Below are 17,494 nucleotides of genomic sequence, written 5' to 3' on the forward strand. Positions count from 1 at the left end.
AAATCTGCAAAGCCATCCTTGACCAAAGTCACAGAATCAGACCTCCAAGGGTTAATCCCACGGTGCCTTTTGACTGAGTTTAGGCAGCAGGAAGGGATTGGATGGCAGATGAAATACCTCCCCAGGAGATCCCTTCCAGGAGAGGGGCCCCTGTGCTCAGTTGTAAAAGATAATGTGTCCATTCAAAGGCTGTCCCACAGCAGGAACACAAACTGGGGTGGGTGTGAGGACTTCGAGGGGCTCAGACCCTCATGCAAAGGCTCAGTCTCCTCCTGGAGCTTTGGAGCTCTGAGGCATTAGGAGCAAACAACACTTGCAGTCTAAGATGTCTCTGGACGTTGCTCTCAGAGGGTTGCTTTCATTTGGCTCCTACAGGCATCAAATTCAACCCCAGCTGGATGCACAGAGGTGAGCACAGCTTCTGCTTGGCCCTTTGGTGGCTAAATTGCACATGTAAAGCAGGGGCATCACTCAGCAGAAATGTTAGGGGGAAGATGAAATGTGGGTTTTTCACAGCAGCACCCTTCCCCATGTTTTCCTCTGTGCTCTGCAAATATTCTGAGCCAGCTCTGGTAGATATCTCTATTTTGTTATCTGCTGCTCTTCCTCTAATCAGAAAAGATCCATGCACTGCCAACTTTAAACTGCAGGGTTGCTTTTAATAGCAGTTAAAACTTCAGATACCTTTAGAGCTCCCTTTCACCAGGATTCCTCTGGGTTTTGGAGGACTGGGCTTTTAAACAAGCACCCTGTGGGTGCAGCACATAGGGAATGGGGGTTACACCGAGTTCCTTCCCTGATTGAGAATTATGGCTTCTTTGACTACTGCTAACTCAGCTCTGAAAAAGGTGATTTATCTTCATCGTTCATAAAAATACTCCTGGAGAAATTTTCCTTTTCCTGTCCCCATTTGGAATAAGTACACTGCAACATGTCTTGGATTTAAAAACAAATAAGGCCTGGAAAATAATATCTTTGGATTTCCCCACTCATACCTTCTGCTGTACACAATGGCTTCACTCCCAGCTTTAAATTAGATGAGTGCTATGCTAGCAATATACTTCCCATACAGAGTGAGAGCAAGGCATAAAAAGTTCCAGCAAGTGGGCTCAGTAGACATTTGCTTGCCAAGTATTAGCTGTTGCTAGAAGGTAATTTTGATTCCCAGAGTTAAGAGGCCATTGCCAATAGAAAAGGATTTGCTGCTTGATTTTCTTTGACTTACTTTGAAAAATTAAAAAAAATTGCTTGCACCTTGAAGAACTTGTGACATTTATTAATGGCTATCAATTTTTCCAGTGTATTCATTTAGGTGTAAGTGATGCACAACTTCTGCCAGTGAGAAATGTCACCTGTCTAAAAGAGCTCTTAGCCTATATGTGTGCAGAGGGGTAGAGCGTGTCCCTGGCTGCTCCACTGCCTTGGCATATAGCTCTTTTGTAGATATTAAATATTAAATATTTACAGTACACAGGTACAGGATTTGTGGCTGAGGAATCCACAGCTTGGCACCATAGGGACACAGAACAACAGAATTGTATCTGTCTCAAAGTTAACAGCTTACTTGGTTTTTCTAAAAAATGTCAGTATAAGATTCAGATCCTTCCAAAAAACATGTATATCTAATGCAATGTTGTGATTAGTCCAATGAAGTCAATAAAGACAATAACCAAGCAAAAATTGGAACATATGAATGTACTTTTGCAAGTCAGAGGAATGAGGAAAAGCAAACGTATTCCCCTAGGTTTTAGCAATCAGAGAGCACATGTATTAATAATGTGCAATACCCAGTGCAGTGCATGGAAAGCCATAAAAACATGAGCCATTGGAGACGGGTTCCTATATACAGAATTCCATTGGTCTTAGAGGTATATCCATTGATATCTACACACAAATCAAATGTAACAATAAGAATTGGTTTGGCACAAGCTCCCAGACGCTAATGGATAACACAGACCAAAAATGCTTCTCTTGCCTTTTGTTAGCGATTGAATGCTGTTCCTCACTGGAGAAATCCACAGCAGAAACCTACCCTGGGGCTAAACTGGGAGGGTAGCTAGAACTAACCCATCTTTGTCTACAGAAACCTTCTAGACACATAAATGTGTTTTACAGATGTCCAGTGGTAATTTACTCAGCCCAGAAGAATACACTTAATAGCAGAAAGAGGGGTGCTGGGTTTAATGCACAGCCAGGGAGCTGCTTCTCACCACCACCTGCAGCTAGAGCAGACACTGGAGAGTGTTTTACAGCTGAGCAGCCTAATCCTCTCCTGCTGGCATGAAGTGCTGCAAGGCCCATCTCCCTGTGGAGTCAGGCATTGGCCAGCACAAAGGGCTGATGATGCTTTTGGTCCTGGGGTGCAAACGCTTCTGCCAGAGCTTCAGCCCTTGTGTTCCACTTTTGGAGAAAATGGACCCTGGGCTAGCATGCTCTAGGCAGAGAAAAGGGCAAAATTTTGCACAGAAATGTCCTGTCCCACATCTCTCTCACCGTGCAGCTCTAGATGACAGGCAAGTTTGAGCCTTGCTCTCCTTCCAGCACAGGCATTTGTGTCCTGTCAGAATCTGGCACTAGATTTGGAAAGGGAAATTACTATTCCTTTCCTGAAAGTCAATTACTGCTGTTTCAATCCCAGATAAACTGGAGAAAGGCTGCCAAGAAGTTCCAAATATATTCAAGGCCAATTTTCTACAGGTGTCCATGCAGTTACAGTCAACTGTGAGCTGCCACACCACGTATAGAGTGGAGGAACACATGCACCAGTGTGAGGGAGTAAAGCAAAGTAGTATTAAGGAAGATATTAAATCCATGTCCATTTCCTAAAAACATGGAAATCATCCTTGATACTGCTGGTTATGCAAAAGAAGTATTTCAGATACATGCTGAGTGTCATTACTTCCTTCCCCTCCTCTTCTGGAGTGATTTAAAACATCCTTCTAGTAAAGGATCCAGTGTTTGGAGCGGGAAAAAGTACTTATTGGAAGATGAAAGGAATTCAAGCTTGCCAAAACTAACAAATGGACTCAAAGCTCAGCTACTCCTTGTGGAAGGAGAGATCAGACTTTGGTTAGCAGAGTTGGTAGCAGTTTGTGCAGGACTTTATGACAGCAACAGCAAAGAGGTCCCAGGTTCTGCTTAGTAAGGTAATTGATGTACAAACCCACCCTTTGCCAGCTGAGCCAAAGTCCAGGGGCCTCTGCAGGAAGGAAATTAACAACCAGTAATTCAGAAAGGAAAAAGGAACAGTTCAATTGCCAAAATTTGTTCTGCCAGAGTATGACCCTGCTCTCGCCCACAGACACCTGCCATTGTCCCCGGTGGGGCACGGCCCTTGCTCACAGTCCCAGGGTGATACACCAATGATGTGTTCCCTTAATGCCCCTAAGGATATCCCAGCATTGGCAATTTCTATTTCCTCTGCCCATTTCTATTTCCTCCACCCACGTCTATTCAAAGCATCAATGGGTGAGGTTTTCCATTCTTAGGTTCTCTTTCATTGTGTCAGAAGAATATGCTCGAAACTATGACCTCCTTTCTAGCCTGAAGATTTTTTGTTTTTTTTTGCATCCCATCTAATGCTCTGCACTTTCTTTTATCTCTGTATTAATCATTTTATTGTCAACCTGTGGAGCAATATGATGGGGGACTTCAAATGTTAGTGATTTCTCCTGGTGTATTGTCTTTGCAATAATGCTTCCCTTTTTATTTTCCATGGTAACAATATTTTTCATTCTAAACACTATGGTTTTTAATGTAGTGAGTGCTTCATTTTGATAGAAAGGTGATATAAGCTATGCAACCTTGGTCACTATTAGTCTTTCATAACAATCTGGCATTTAGGATCGACCAATTTTCTTCAAGAAAAAAATTCATCAAGAGAATGAACAAAATGTATCAAGGATTTTTCTATTTAGCTTTTTGTATTTAGATCCTTGAAGGTCATGTCTAAACTCAGGATTAAGCCGACCATGAAGATTAAAAATTGTATATTGAAAAAGAGATGCAGAGGTTTCTAAGCGAGCATGAACACTTAAAGAAGCTTGAAGTTATGAGCAGAACAGCAATAAAATGGCATGTTAAGAACACTGTTCCAATAACACTGCAAGAATCATTAATTTATAAAGGAGTTTATTTCATACTTGGAAAGGTTCAGTGACAGAGCACCCATAGCTATGCATTTCTGAAAGGGCTGAAGAAGTTTCTCTAAGAAACTTTTCTACAGGAGTTTCTCTTGTATAGATGTTACCAGGCTAAATAAATCTGATGCACTGTGTGTGTGAGGCTGAGATGAATAAAGGTATTTGAGCAATTTGGGGGTTTCTGTCTGAATGCACCTCTCAATTAACTACAGAAGTCAGTGTTCCAGGCAGTAGCTGTGGCTGCTGGAAAGCTTCAGCAGTCTAGCAGGAAACTGCTGTATTGCCGTACGAGATGATGCCATGAAAGTACTGTTAAAGTGTGAGAGAGAATATTAGAATATTTGTTTGAACATCTTTCACTGAAGTTGGTGTTTACTCTGCTGCTAAGCCTGTTAGAGTGCTGTATTTAGGAGAGGCTGGGACTCTGCCAGTGGATCCTCTACACTGCAAGATGTCAGCTCATTGAAAGACTTTGGGAGAATGTATTGATGCTGATGAGGCTTTCATCAGGAAAGGTTTTCTCAGCAAAAGCCAGGAGACAGTCACTGTGGTGTAAGGAATTGCCTTCTCACTGGGCACCTCCTCAGGAACGTGAGACAATCAAACTCAAGAGCCTGTGTAGTGACTCAGAGCAAGAGGCACCTCCCAAAGCCCACGCAACTGGCCTTGCCCTCAGGCTCTCTATTATTCCTGAATAGACTCTTGAAATTCTTTTTTCCTACAGAAACTTTTGGGAGGCCTTGAGTTTGTGTTGATGCAGAACAGAAAAATCTCTGAAATCTAAAAAATCTTTGGGAATGCAAAGCCTGTTTCTCCCCCAGCTCTTTTTCATGAAGTCATTGATTCAACAAGAATTGGAGACTTCTGAGGGAAAGGCTGCAAAACCATCATTGCTGAATCCTCTTCTTAATTTGTTTGAGAACTTTGATCAATGCCAATATCCCAGGTAGATCAAAGCACAGATTATTTTGTCTTCCAGTTTAGTCTGCCTAAAGGATCCACCCAAAATTTCTCAGAAAATGCTTCTTGTTGTCACCAGCCATCTCATGAACAAGGGCCCTGTCAGTCTGCACATTTGCAGGCCCTCACAGGGTGCTCAGTAGCTCATAGCTTGGCACAGGGAGCCTCCCCCTGACACTCCTGACATGCCTGGCTTCTTCTCCATGGATCAGGGCATGACCAGACCTCACAGCCATAGAAAGAGACAAGGGGAAGGCAGGAGAGGTCTTGTTCCACAGCAGAGGGGGATGAGACAGCTTTGTAATTCACTAAAATCCCTTTGGAAGGCTGTGTTCAGATTCTGATGGTTTTCCTTGGCACAAAACCAGCATCAGACCCTGTCATTTCTCACCTATTGAAAAAACCTTGGAAGGATAAGGTGTACCCCAGAAATGCATCCAGATGCCTGCAGTTTTGCCATTTTTCACTTGATTTTCCAGCTGAAGCTCAGTCATAAAACAGCATTCACAAGAAATGTGCCTTTCCAGCTGCAGTGACTGGAGTTATGTGATGTCTGGACCTGTAAAGACATCTTGGGCCTGCAGGTTGCCATGGGAGCTGAAGGTACAGAGCGTTCATGGCTTTCCCTTGGTTTCAGTGAAGGGTCATGGTTGTTTTGGAAAGCTCAGCCCTGGGACAAAAGATATATTCACTTTGTTGATTGATCTTCCCCGGGCAGCATGCTCTCAAGTGGATTCTGAGCTCTAGGAGGGTTTATCCATTTTCAGAGGGTGTTTCAGCTCAAGTCCTTGGCTGCATTCATGCTTCATCAGCATGTGCAATCGCAGCACTCGCAGACATGATTGATTGAGCTTTCCACTGGCTGACTCCCACACAGAGAGCACGTATCAGTCTCTGAGCAGGTATTACCTCAGATACTCAAATCTTGTGTTTACCCCCTAAATCTGGTGTTTTGTTACCATTTGAGCGCTATTTCTGGATGATATTTAGCTTTATGCTGCTCTGTGTGTACTTTGTACATATGTAGCTTTATGTACTTGCTCCAGCTCAGCTCCTACCCCCTCCTCTTAGATCTGCTGGGATTTTCTCCAGCCTGGCTCTCAGGCCAGAGGCTCAGCAGCATCAAACCAGCCCTGGTGGGACACAGCCTCCTTCCACTCTCTCCCTGTGCCTGTTCCCACATGATGGGGAGGGAATCACATGCTTTGTGTCTTCTGCACCGAATGATTTGTGCAGATTGATAAAACCCAGCCTCAGCTGAGACCAGGGCTGCCTGATGTCTCACCACAGAGTGGGCAGAGCACCCATGGCTACATCCACCCACAGAGCATTGCACAGCAAGGCAAATCCAAGCACCTTGTGGTCACTGTGCTGATGGATACGACCCTGCTTTGCCCAGCTCACCTTAGAGACAGTCATGAAAGCTCCCTTAATAGGCAAGTTTTTATTTTTGGAAGTGACACAAGAATGTTTGGGTTTTTTTTTCTCCCCACAATCAAAAGAGGCTTCTCCTCTAGAAACCACAAAAACTTCCTCAGTAACTCCCTGCATCCTACATCAATTTTATTGCATTCTTCCTGGCATGGGGAAGGAATGAAAACGGGTGATGGCAAGATATCTTCATGTTTTCTCCTCACTGCTTTTGATGACTCAGAAATTTGAGAAGAACAAAAAGAAGCAGCAGACAGCATAACCTAACCAATCATGCTGGAATCCAATTGTATGGCTTGCACAGAACATTTCCAAGGCAGGCTATCATTCTTACTGTTTATGTTGCATCACAGAACAGCTGGAAAAACTGTAAACTCCTCAGTTTTGCTAAGTGTACAGAAAGTTAGTTGTTCCACTAAAGAACATTACACAGAGTCACAGACTTTCCTTTTTTAAGGTTAAAAAAAAAAAGAAATAAAAAGAAAAAATTAAAAAAAGAAAGCAGGGGAGGAAACCCTCTTTTTTTTTTTGGTTGAGGGTGCTGCAAAGGTACAGACTTGTTTAAAGAAAAAAAAAAAAAAAAGAAATGCTGATGACTGCTAAAATCTAATTGCCAAAAATGTGCTTTCTGTTAATAAAGTCCTAATGAGGTAAGTAGGGAAAAGGACAATGTCTTATTTCTTGCTCATGATAAAAAGAGAGAGGAAGAAAAGCAATAAACAGTGTAGCTGATTCTGTGGGGTGCAGATAATGGAATGACCTACTGGTCAAAGCTTTAGAGCCATCAGTGCTGCACTATGAGCCTTCCCATTTTTGCTAAGGAAATAAATTTACTTGCTAAAAACAGCAGTAAGGTATTACCCAGACTTCATAGCACAACACATATACAAACGCTTTCCCAAAGCTGCCGAGTGCCTCCTGATGTGTTAGGAGAGATTGGAGCATGAAGGGAGGAAAGCAATGAAAATGCAGGTGAGGGATGGCCACATTTTCTCATTTCCTGGCCACAGCCTGTTCCCAGAAGCTTCCATGAAATATGTTACCCCCTCTCCTGTGAGACTAATGCAGCCACAACAGAAATCAAAAGGCACCTGGACTAGACAGCAAATCCCAAATCTTGACAGAGCCAAGGAATTCTCATGGGGGAGTAGGTTGGAGCCTTCCACTTAGCATTTACAGTATTTGTGTCACACCCCAGCACCAGGGGGAGAAGTTCTGCTGAAGGTGTTTGTAGGTAAATTCCATGGCTCTGAAAGCCCTGTTAATTTTTAAGAGCCCACAAAGGGCAAGGTGTTTTGGAGAGGTGGGAGCAGAGGTTGCTTAAGGCCAGTGGAGATAAGAGAGCAGAAAGTAGTAGGTCTACTTTGGTGGTTGTTAGAAGCCATGCTAAGATGTAAAATGCAGCAATAAATATCATGTTGTGCCTTAACTCCAGCAGCCTAGAGACTGCCCTGGGATCAATAGCCATTGCAGTTTGTGCTGCTGCAAGGATGTTCTGCTTCTGCTTGCAAGTGCTTTTGCCCCTGAGTGGACCAAGACACACCTGCAGAGCCAGGAAGCAAGGAGAGTCCTCACTGCACACCCAACCTGCTTTCACCAGCACTTGGGCACATTAAACAACTTTAAAGTGGCATACTGCTGTCTCTGGATACAGCTGGAAAGAGAAGGGCCAAGTTCTAGTCCTCCCAAGCCATACAGTCTAACCATCCACATCCCTTCCTCACCAAGCTGCCCTCACTTCATCCATGCCTAGTAAACTGGAGCTTAGTATTTTGTTTCCAGGCCATTCCTAGAATTAGGAACCGAAACAAGCCCCGGTCTTTAAACATTTTTTAATTTTTTTTTTACAATTACTCAAATAAATGCTTTTAAAACAGTTTACTAGGGTGGCTTCAGATTTCCTTACTTATTCCTACTTTTGTTTTGGCATCCACCAGCATTCGTGGGAGTATGCGTGTGTCTGAGCTCCTGCTTGGGGATTTGACCCCATAAAACAGGGCAGAAGGACAGGTTTGCCATATGTTTTTGTAACAGGCAAGAAGAAGAATTGCTAACAACAGAGCAGACAGCCTCCAGAGCCAGTGTGGGGTCTGAGCCTGGCAGATCCTGGAGGCAGAATGGGAGGAAGAGGAGATGGGAGGAAGGCTTCCCCCAGAGCAGCCACTCCCCTTCTTGTAGAGCTGCCTGTAGGGAATACAGGGGGCAGGCAGAGGAAATGCTGACAAGAGAATAATCAGCTAGATACAAATGAATCCTGGAACCATCTCAAGTCCTATACTGTTCATAATTACCTATCATTTTCCTGGGCCAAACATTTGCTCCTCTAAAAGTCCCTAATCCATTACCTGCCGTGTAATGCCCCGCTGTAATTTCCTCATCTGTGCTGCAACGTTCTGCCATTCTTTGATGTTCTGGCAAGACCAGGAAGGCGCTGAAATTTGGGATTAGCAAACATCCGCAGGCATGATGTAGGCTCTCCAGCACCAGCACATGTTCCAGCATCTGAATCTAATAACAGCATTTCAAATTTTGGGAAAGGGGAAAGGTAGTGAGGTGATTGCTTGCTCTTTCAGGTGTCAGTGTCTAGGTCAGGAGAGTGAATGAAGCCAGGGCAGGCTGGAAACATTTGTCGTGTCAGCTACAGCTGCTCTGCCAAAGGGATGTCACATCCTGCATCCAGGCATCCCTACCCTAAGGACAGGCATGTTCCTTAGTACAGAATTCCATTCTGAGGAGAAAGCCATTGACCCTGAGCAATGCTGCCCCAAAGAGGCACCATTCAGGGTGTGTGTCAGCATGCCTTTTGTATTTTGGGGCCTTTTCTTTAAACACTGCACGTGAAATCATGAAATATATATAATTTCCAAACAGTGGTTTACATGCCCCAGCTAGGGGCTGAGGAGCAGTGCTTGCAGCATGATGAGCTTTAGGATTCTGCTGCTCCCCACTGACATGTTTGCAATCCTGTCTGTCAGTGCCCAGGCATACATGCAGTAATTACATCAGGAGCAGAGTCCTGTTTGCTTAAGTATAGTTTGAACAATAGTAGCTAAGACATGAAAAAAGACAAATTGCACAAATCCTTTAACCAGAGAGTTCAGCATCTCTTGCATTAAAAGAAAATCCTCAAGATCCACCATATTAATCATAAATATGAGTATTTCTGTCTGAGCAGAGAAGATGCCTTTGCTGAGCTCTGGCTGAAATCAAATACGTGTTGCCTCAGACCAGGGTAATATCTGTTTATAAGGTTCAGATGGAGGAGAGGTAAGCAACTCTCCAATTTTTAGATGAACAGCTGCAATGAAAACACAAGAAAAACCAGTTTTGTTTTGCTTTTGACTAATTTGTATTTGCTGAGAGCATGGGGTTTGTTCCTGTTGTTGCAGCTGGAAATTTCAAGGCGGCTGTAAGGTAAAAACTGAAACTGTACAAGCAATTAGCCCATGGTAATGTTTAATCACTGCTGGCATCTAAAAAAAATGCGAAACAGCAGGGATGTTTAACTTTGAAAAACCAACTACTGCACAGATGCAAGAGCTATGTTTATTGAGGAAGTTTTCCTTGGCATAACAATGTGAATTTAAAAAAATTGGCTCTAAATATGCCAACATAAAGACCACAGAACTATGGAAAGAAGTGTTATTTCTCGTCACATGAACATTTGAGTGTAATTCCTAGGAAACTCACACAAATCAAATAATTTCTAAGGGCTAGTCTCCACCAAATCAGTTAAAAATTATTTCTTTTCAGCTGTCCTTAGTATGCCTCAAGTCCGTGCTCTTCTTAGGCACGATGAGTGCCGGTGAGATCCTGCATCCTTTGCACAGGCTCTGTGTGTGAGCAGGAAGAGAGGTCACAATCCAGCAGTCTGTGCTGGACCCAGCAGCATGCAGGAGCCTTAGGGAGGTGTGTGTGCCAAAACCTACAGTGAGAAGCTGAAATACATTAAAAACAACCCTAAGAGTCATGTCTGCAGTTGGGGTTCAGCTTGCTGGGAGGCCCCCAGCCAGGGGGCTGTCTTGTCTTGTCTGCCCAACCCTGATGAGCTGGGTGGGTAAAAGCACCCATCTCCTTTCACACATTTGGTGCTTCACCACTGATGTGCCATCTCCTGTTGAGCACTGGGGTTGGTGCCAGCCTCACCACATGAAAGAGCTCTCCCTGATGCAAGAGTAGGGTCCTACTGCTGTTATTCCTTGCAAAATTAGGGTATGTTGTTCTCTCCAGAAGTGCATCCCAGAGATATGTTCTGGGATCCAGAGGTGCAGCAGTTGAGTCCACATTTCTCAAAATTTGCTGCTAGCTTGACTGATGAAGATCATCGAAAGAAATGGTGATTTTGTAATTACACACCCAGAAAACCATGCATCAGTATTCAGAGGGTACATAACACACAAGGAGAGCACAAGGGACATCTGTGTCCCCAAGGTGGTGGCACATGAACCAGCACTGAGCAGAGGGGCCTGACAGTCCTTTCTCCTGATCCAGTGTGGTACCAGCACTGATGTGTGCCACAGCATGTTACTTTCCACAGCCTGCTAAGTCTATTCTGACCTTTGTTCTTTTTTAAGCCCTTTCTGTATTGACTTAAAGCAGTGCAGGCTAATGAAATTGGTGGGGGTATAACAAGATGTGTCTGCACCAGCTGCCAGACCTGTATTTTCAGATGAAGCAAAAAAGAATGGCAAAGACAGCCAACTAGAACTATGTTAGTAAATAGAGGAACAGTTAAATGCATTGTAATATTAGTGTAATAATTAATATAGTGTAATAGGAATTAATAATAGGAGATCCTGCTGCCTTCTCAATGAGAAGTCAGTAGTCCCTGAGCAGTCAGTAGGAAAGCACAGTATTGCTTGTCCAGGAGGCAGTTAAAGGAGCCAGCTTTGGTCTGGGAGGGTAACAAACCATCCATGCCAAGGAGAGCTAGGACAAACCCACACCAACAGCAAGGAAACAATCAGTACAGCTCAGCCAAAGTTTACTCCCTTCCTCTCCCTCCCGATGAGTGACCATGCTGGTGCTCAGAGGGTGCTGGACTCCCTGTGGAACACCACAGACAGGATGAGAGGATGGCACCTCTGCAGCCCATGCTGCCTCCAGAAAGCCTGCTCAGCCAACAAACAGCAGAGGCTGAACTGGGGATGTTCTTAAGGAGCTTCATCATGGCCAGGTCATACTCCTAATGCTCCACCCTACACAGGTGAGCTGTGGGTTTCTCCTCTGCAGTAATTTATACTCTTTGGGCAGGTGAGACACCTCAGTAATTAGATGCAGCTTGGATGGGAGTCTGTAGACCCAGCTGGTCTCTCCTAGAGAATGAACAAGGGCCTGTCTCGGTGTCACTTTTTGATCCTGGAGAGGAGGTTTTTCCAAATGTGCCTTTGGAGCCCTTCCAGCTCCCCTGGTTTGAGAGATGCACAGGGGCAAGGAGCTGCCCTCCCTTCTGTGCCCTGGAGAGGTGTTAGTCACACTCACACTTTCCAGCCTCTGCAGCAAATGCAGCTTTGTACATCCACTCATGCACCCAATGCACATCCCAGGGCAGATGGATGATCTGTGCAAAATATTCCCAGGTGGGAACTGGCCAGGGACTGGGACATAATGTGCTCCCAGAGCAAGCAAGTGGTCAAGCAAGATGGGTGAGATCCATCCACAGTCACTAACAGTCTGGGTTAAAAAAAAGGAAATGCCTGGGTTGTCAGAGAATGCTTCCTCATAGTCAAAATGGGTCATTTCTTGAGCTTATTACAAATTTAATTAAAATAGTTTTAAACTTTTTTCTTTTTTTTTTCATTTTACAGCTCCCATTTCTGCCTTTTGGGATTTTATTGGCGCAGCACTCTTTTTTTATTATTTTCATTACATATTTCTGTCCTTCTTCATCAACTATCACATATTTTTTTACAACACAATAAAGCTGAAAGTGGGCTTTGACCCATGTATGTCATGCCTTTGTTAGCAAAATAAAACTGGAAAAGCATCTTTCAAAGAGACTGTATAAAGGGCCACTATGTATATAGTACTAACTTTCTTTAATCCACAGCTGAGCACTTTTTTTTAAAGCCAAGAAAAGGAGATGCAGACTTCAGTACTTTTGGCATAATTCTCCAGCATCACAAAAATCACAGAAGAAAATGCCAGCCCCTGCAAACACCAGCCTGAAAACATACAAAGGAGAATCTGATGGTTTGACAAATCTGACTGGGGTTTTGCTGAGCAAGTCAAATGTGCAGGTTCAAGGTTGGCTGAGCATCAGTATTATGTTCCAGTCTACCTCTACTGTCATATATTTAATCTCCAGTAATTAAACTTCTAAATGAATTCATTTCACAAGAGCCACAGTGCATGGAGTGAATCGGTGAGTAAATTTTCATAACCTCGGAACCACCTCTCGATCAGAGTGGAGCTGCTCCCTGTGCAGCAGCCTATGGAGCAGATAGAGATGTAACTGTCAAAATAAGGGCAAAACTAAAAGAAAGAATACAAAGAATTCCCTTGGCTCAAGGTTTTCAAGTTCTTTCCTGTTACTAAAAAAATATTTTTAGAACACACACGCACAAGAGCATATTGTTTTGCTGCAGCCCCTGGTTAAAAGAAGTAAAAAATGCAAGGAAGCTGATTAGAAACTCCTGATTAGAGGTAAAACATATCACTGATAACATCTGGGTACAAAGTGAGAATTCACAGCATAGTAAGCATGGACTCCTGACACACGGATTGTTTGCTTTGGTGAGATGAAATGAGTTATTCCATGGCCAAACCCAGTGCAGACAGGTAGGGGCAGGGACTGCGTGTCATGCACCTCCAGAAAGATGCTACAGAAGAGAGGCCTTGCATGGCTTGGTTTTTTGAAGAGTCAGAGCTGTAGGCAGGCTCTGGAGCAAAAAGGGTGATGCTTCCACCAGTGGTGGAGAATGGCAAACCCAAAAATTTCCCCGCAAAGGTCCAGGAAATCAGCCTCATGTGCCAAGCAAGGCCACATAGTGCAAATGCCTTATGCTTCAGTTTTTATCCATTCCATGTGTTCCTTTCTTGAAACTTAGAAGCTCAGTTATCATTTATCAGCATTTTCATATTTCATTTCTGGACACTGCTACCCATAAATTATCCATCCTTTTCATCTTGCTGAAGAGTTGAACTCTTTGAACTGTGTTCTGCAGCTCTGGTTCAGTTTTGCCATTCATTCATCAGCGTGAAGTTAAACAATTACTAAACAACTTGGGTAGCTGGCAAGCGCTGAGGAAGCAGGATCCATTTCTGCCCGGGGGGAAGAAAGACTCCTTACAATAGCATGGCCTTTGTCTTGCATCTCATAGGTGATGCTATTGATGTGAAGGTTCCATCACATTGTGTGCCAAAGCACTGGAGCTAGTTTCAGGTTGCAGTTCCCCCCGGGGTGTTTCCACTCAGTGTATAAGATAAGCAGATCTGCTCTCTGTCCACTCCCAGCCCGGACAGTGCTTAGTCAGCTCCCCAGTCTTGGCAAGCTGAAGCGAGAAAGTGGAGCTGCACTCCCTGCCTAGTTATTACCATTTTATCAATGATCACTCCTCTTAATGCTGTGGAGCACATGGCAAAACAATGAGCAAATTGCATGTGTTCCTGAGGTGAGCAGAAAGCAGTGAAGTGACTGTAAAACACAGAGCACAGACGTGTCGGTACATTGTGCTTGTGTCTGCAGCAGTGCTTTAATTCATGGCCACACAACTGCTGATGCCTTGCTGCAAGGAAAAGGACTCTGGGGTTCATGGCAGAGATGCAGTTCTGTTCCCCACACATCAGGAACATCAGGATTCTGGGATCTGATCTGGGTCATGTGCTACTATTTTGTTTTTAGAATTATCTCAACATTTCCCACTAGAAAACACAGTACAAATACCAGTGATTGTAGCTTTGCTTTGTAGACATTTATGTTCCCCCCCCCCTTTATTTTACATTGTTATTTTGCATTATAATTCATATTTCTGGCTTTTTTTGCATCATGCTGACATGAAATATCAAGGAGGGATTTTTTTAAGAGTTTGATGCCTGGTGGAAAGACTATAGCAAACTACAGCATTAAGAGTTATGGCTGAACTCAGCAATCTTAGAGGTCTCTTCCAGCCTTGATGATTCTATGATTCTATTCTGTGGCTACTGCTGGATGGCTTGGACTGGGCCAGAACACCAGAAATTGAGTGTGAAAAGGGGCCAGTCTGCCAACAGCCCCTCCACAGGCACGGCTGAGGAGGCAGGGTGCAGAAAGCAGGATTTGAGATCTGGCCTGGGGATGCTGTCCAGACCTTGTGTTTTTGAGGAGATGAGAACGGGGTCTGCTGGGAAGAGTTTAGGATTTTGTTGATTTAACCCTCTCAACCTGTTTAAAAATAACATTTCCTGTGCTTAAAACATATCTCTGCTATTCCTGTGTCCCATGTTTTTTTATCATTCTTTATTTTCCTTTTTTTTTTTCCCTGGTTAATGAGCTCTCACAAAATGCCTGGAGGCATGTAACTACTCTAGCATGAAGTTTTGGGTTTAAGGAACAGGATCTTGGAGCCCTTCTGCCCAGGAAAAATGCCAAATACAGAATTTTACCTTAAAGGGTACCCAGGGGATCCAGAGATGGTAACAGCATCAGTTACCAGACTGAGTTTCTCCAGCAAAAGCTGCTGGAGAGTTGGGCAATGCTACAGAAACTCAGCTTGTCAGATGGGAAACTGCTCCTGGGGTATTCATGTCAAACAAGTGTCACATAGAGTAGGGCAACAGATTCTGCAAAGATTTTGTTATAGCATACTGAGTCTGGAAATTTAAAAAGTCATAAGGAAAATGCCCTAATTTTTCAGGCCTTTACTGAAGGACTTAATCAAAATTCTCTGTAAAGAGCCTGAAAGCATCAAGAAATCCATGACCTGAACTCTTTGAGCTGGGTTTATTAATCATCAAAATCAAAACAGTCTTTTTAATTTAAAAAATACACATGCAAGTACTCATCTCAGTGCAAGAGGCTCAGGTTCAAGTCCTTTTCCTGCTCATTACAGGGATTTTTTTTTTTTTCCCTCCTGCTGGAATTGCTTAATTTGTATAAAAAGTGAAGCATTCAGATTAGAGCTCCTGCTGGTATAGTCTGGTTGTTGGGGTGGCAGCTGTGAGGTGGAAACACCCCTGCAGGTCCCAAAACCAGGCTCATTTCAGGGGAGTGTCGTGGCTCTGAGTGCTCATCTGTCCTGTCACCCCCAGCATCCACCGCCTCTCTGAGCCAAAAATCTGTCCCCGGGAATCCCTCCCCATCCCAGCTGAGCCTGGCACATTCCTGTCAGTCTGCATGGAGCAATGAAGAGCTGAGGTTCCTCACCAGCTCTAGGCTAAATCAGCATAAAAGGGATGGTGATTTTATTCCATTTTCCATGCAGGCTCAAAGGCATCTTGGACTTGGAGTATCTGCTAAAAGTAGGCGTGTTGATTATTTATTAGCAGTTAGGCAGTATCACATACCAGAAAATGCAACAAAATAGGTTTATTGTGTGTTCTTGCCCCATCCAATATATTTTTATTGTTTATTTTGATTTTAGGAAAGAAACACTAGAGGAAAATTCACCAAATTAAATGTTTGCCAATGTTTTCACAGAAATATTTGCCACTGGAGGTCAGCTCCACATTTCCAAGAGTAATTTAATAACCCAAATCTATTATATCAAAAATCCCTCTGGACTCCTTACAGACTAAAGAGATGTTCATAGGTCATTTTAAGAACATCAGCATATACTTTGAAGGCGACTCCAGAATCCCCTCTGTGCTATAGATTATTGTTGGACAAATTGTCCCTGAATCTATTTATTTGTATATATTTCTTTTTTTGCAGTGCTATGAGAAAACATTGGTTTATCTAGCTAAAAGTGTCTTGCTGTAGTTACACAACTACACTGATGTTTGGCAGAGCATAGCAGTGCTGACTGAGAAAACAATTGAATAGATTAAAAGTTACCTAGGAAAGATTTATTTACTCAAAATTGTTTAGTGAAACTCTACAGTTTAAAACCACTGTAATATCAAAACAGATGCTATAAATGATTTCACTCAATCCCTCTGCTCAGAATGCCTGAAATGATGATCTGTGCATTTCTTGAATGCCTTTTGCATCTTTCAATGTGCACATTTTTCTTTTCTTTCAAATGGAAAAAGGAAATTTCACCCACACATTCTCAAAAAAAATGACAAATTTTAAACAAAAAGCCATATAAGTCAACATAGGCTGGATTCATCAACACTGGCCAGCAGGCAGGCAGAAACTCAGTGGATACACAGAATCCTCCCAGGAAATGCTCAAAGCCAGGTAGTTTTTTGACCAGCCCAGGTTCTCCCAGCTCGGTGAGGCATGATTTTGGGGCTGGCACAGCACAGTGCTTTTGCTGCACCTGCACTGCAGCCCTGGAGCAGCATCACTGGCCTGGTACTCAGGGAAATTTGGCCCTCCAATGCTTCAGCAGAACCCCACTCACAACCCACCCAGCAGTGGAGACCAGGGGTTTCAGGCCAGGCTGGAAGTGCAGCATCAATTCAGTGCCACACAGAAGTGAACGTGCTGCACATGGAGAAAACCTGGCCTTTGGGCAGTAAGAGACACATCCTTCCTTCCAGGCATCTCCTCATGCCCTGCAGGCACAGCCTGTCTGTCTGACACAGTAGAGAAAGCAAATTTAGGCAAGAAAATATATATTATCTTTTAAGCTTTTTGCATAAATGACGAGGTTTTCAGCAGGCAGTGCTACACCACAGAACTTTTCCTGTCCTGTCCTGCAGAACATCCCCAGCTTGCTGAGCCTCAAGAGCAGCAAAACCTCCACTTCCATCCTCGATGCTGCCCTGGAGAGCAGAGCAGCAGGGCAGCTCTGACCGAGTGACCCAGCAAGAGCGTGAGTGAGGAAAACCCTGACCTAACTTGTTTTGTTCTCCAGTCAGAGTATCCAGGCAGG

Source organism: Poecile atricapillus, chromosome 9 (assembly GCF_030490865.1).
Source record: "Poecile atricapillus isolate bPoeAtr1 chromosome 9, bPoeAtr1.hap1, whole genome shotgun sequence".
Classification (NCBI taxonomy): domain Eukaryota; kingdom Metazoa; phylum Chordata; class Aves; order Passeriformes; family Paridae; genus Poecile; species Poecile atricapillus.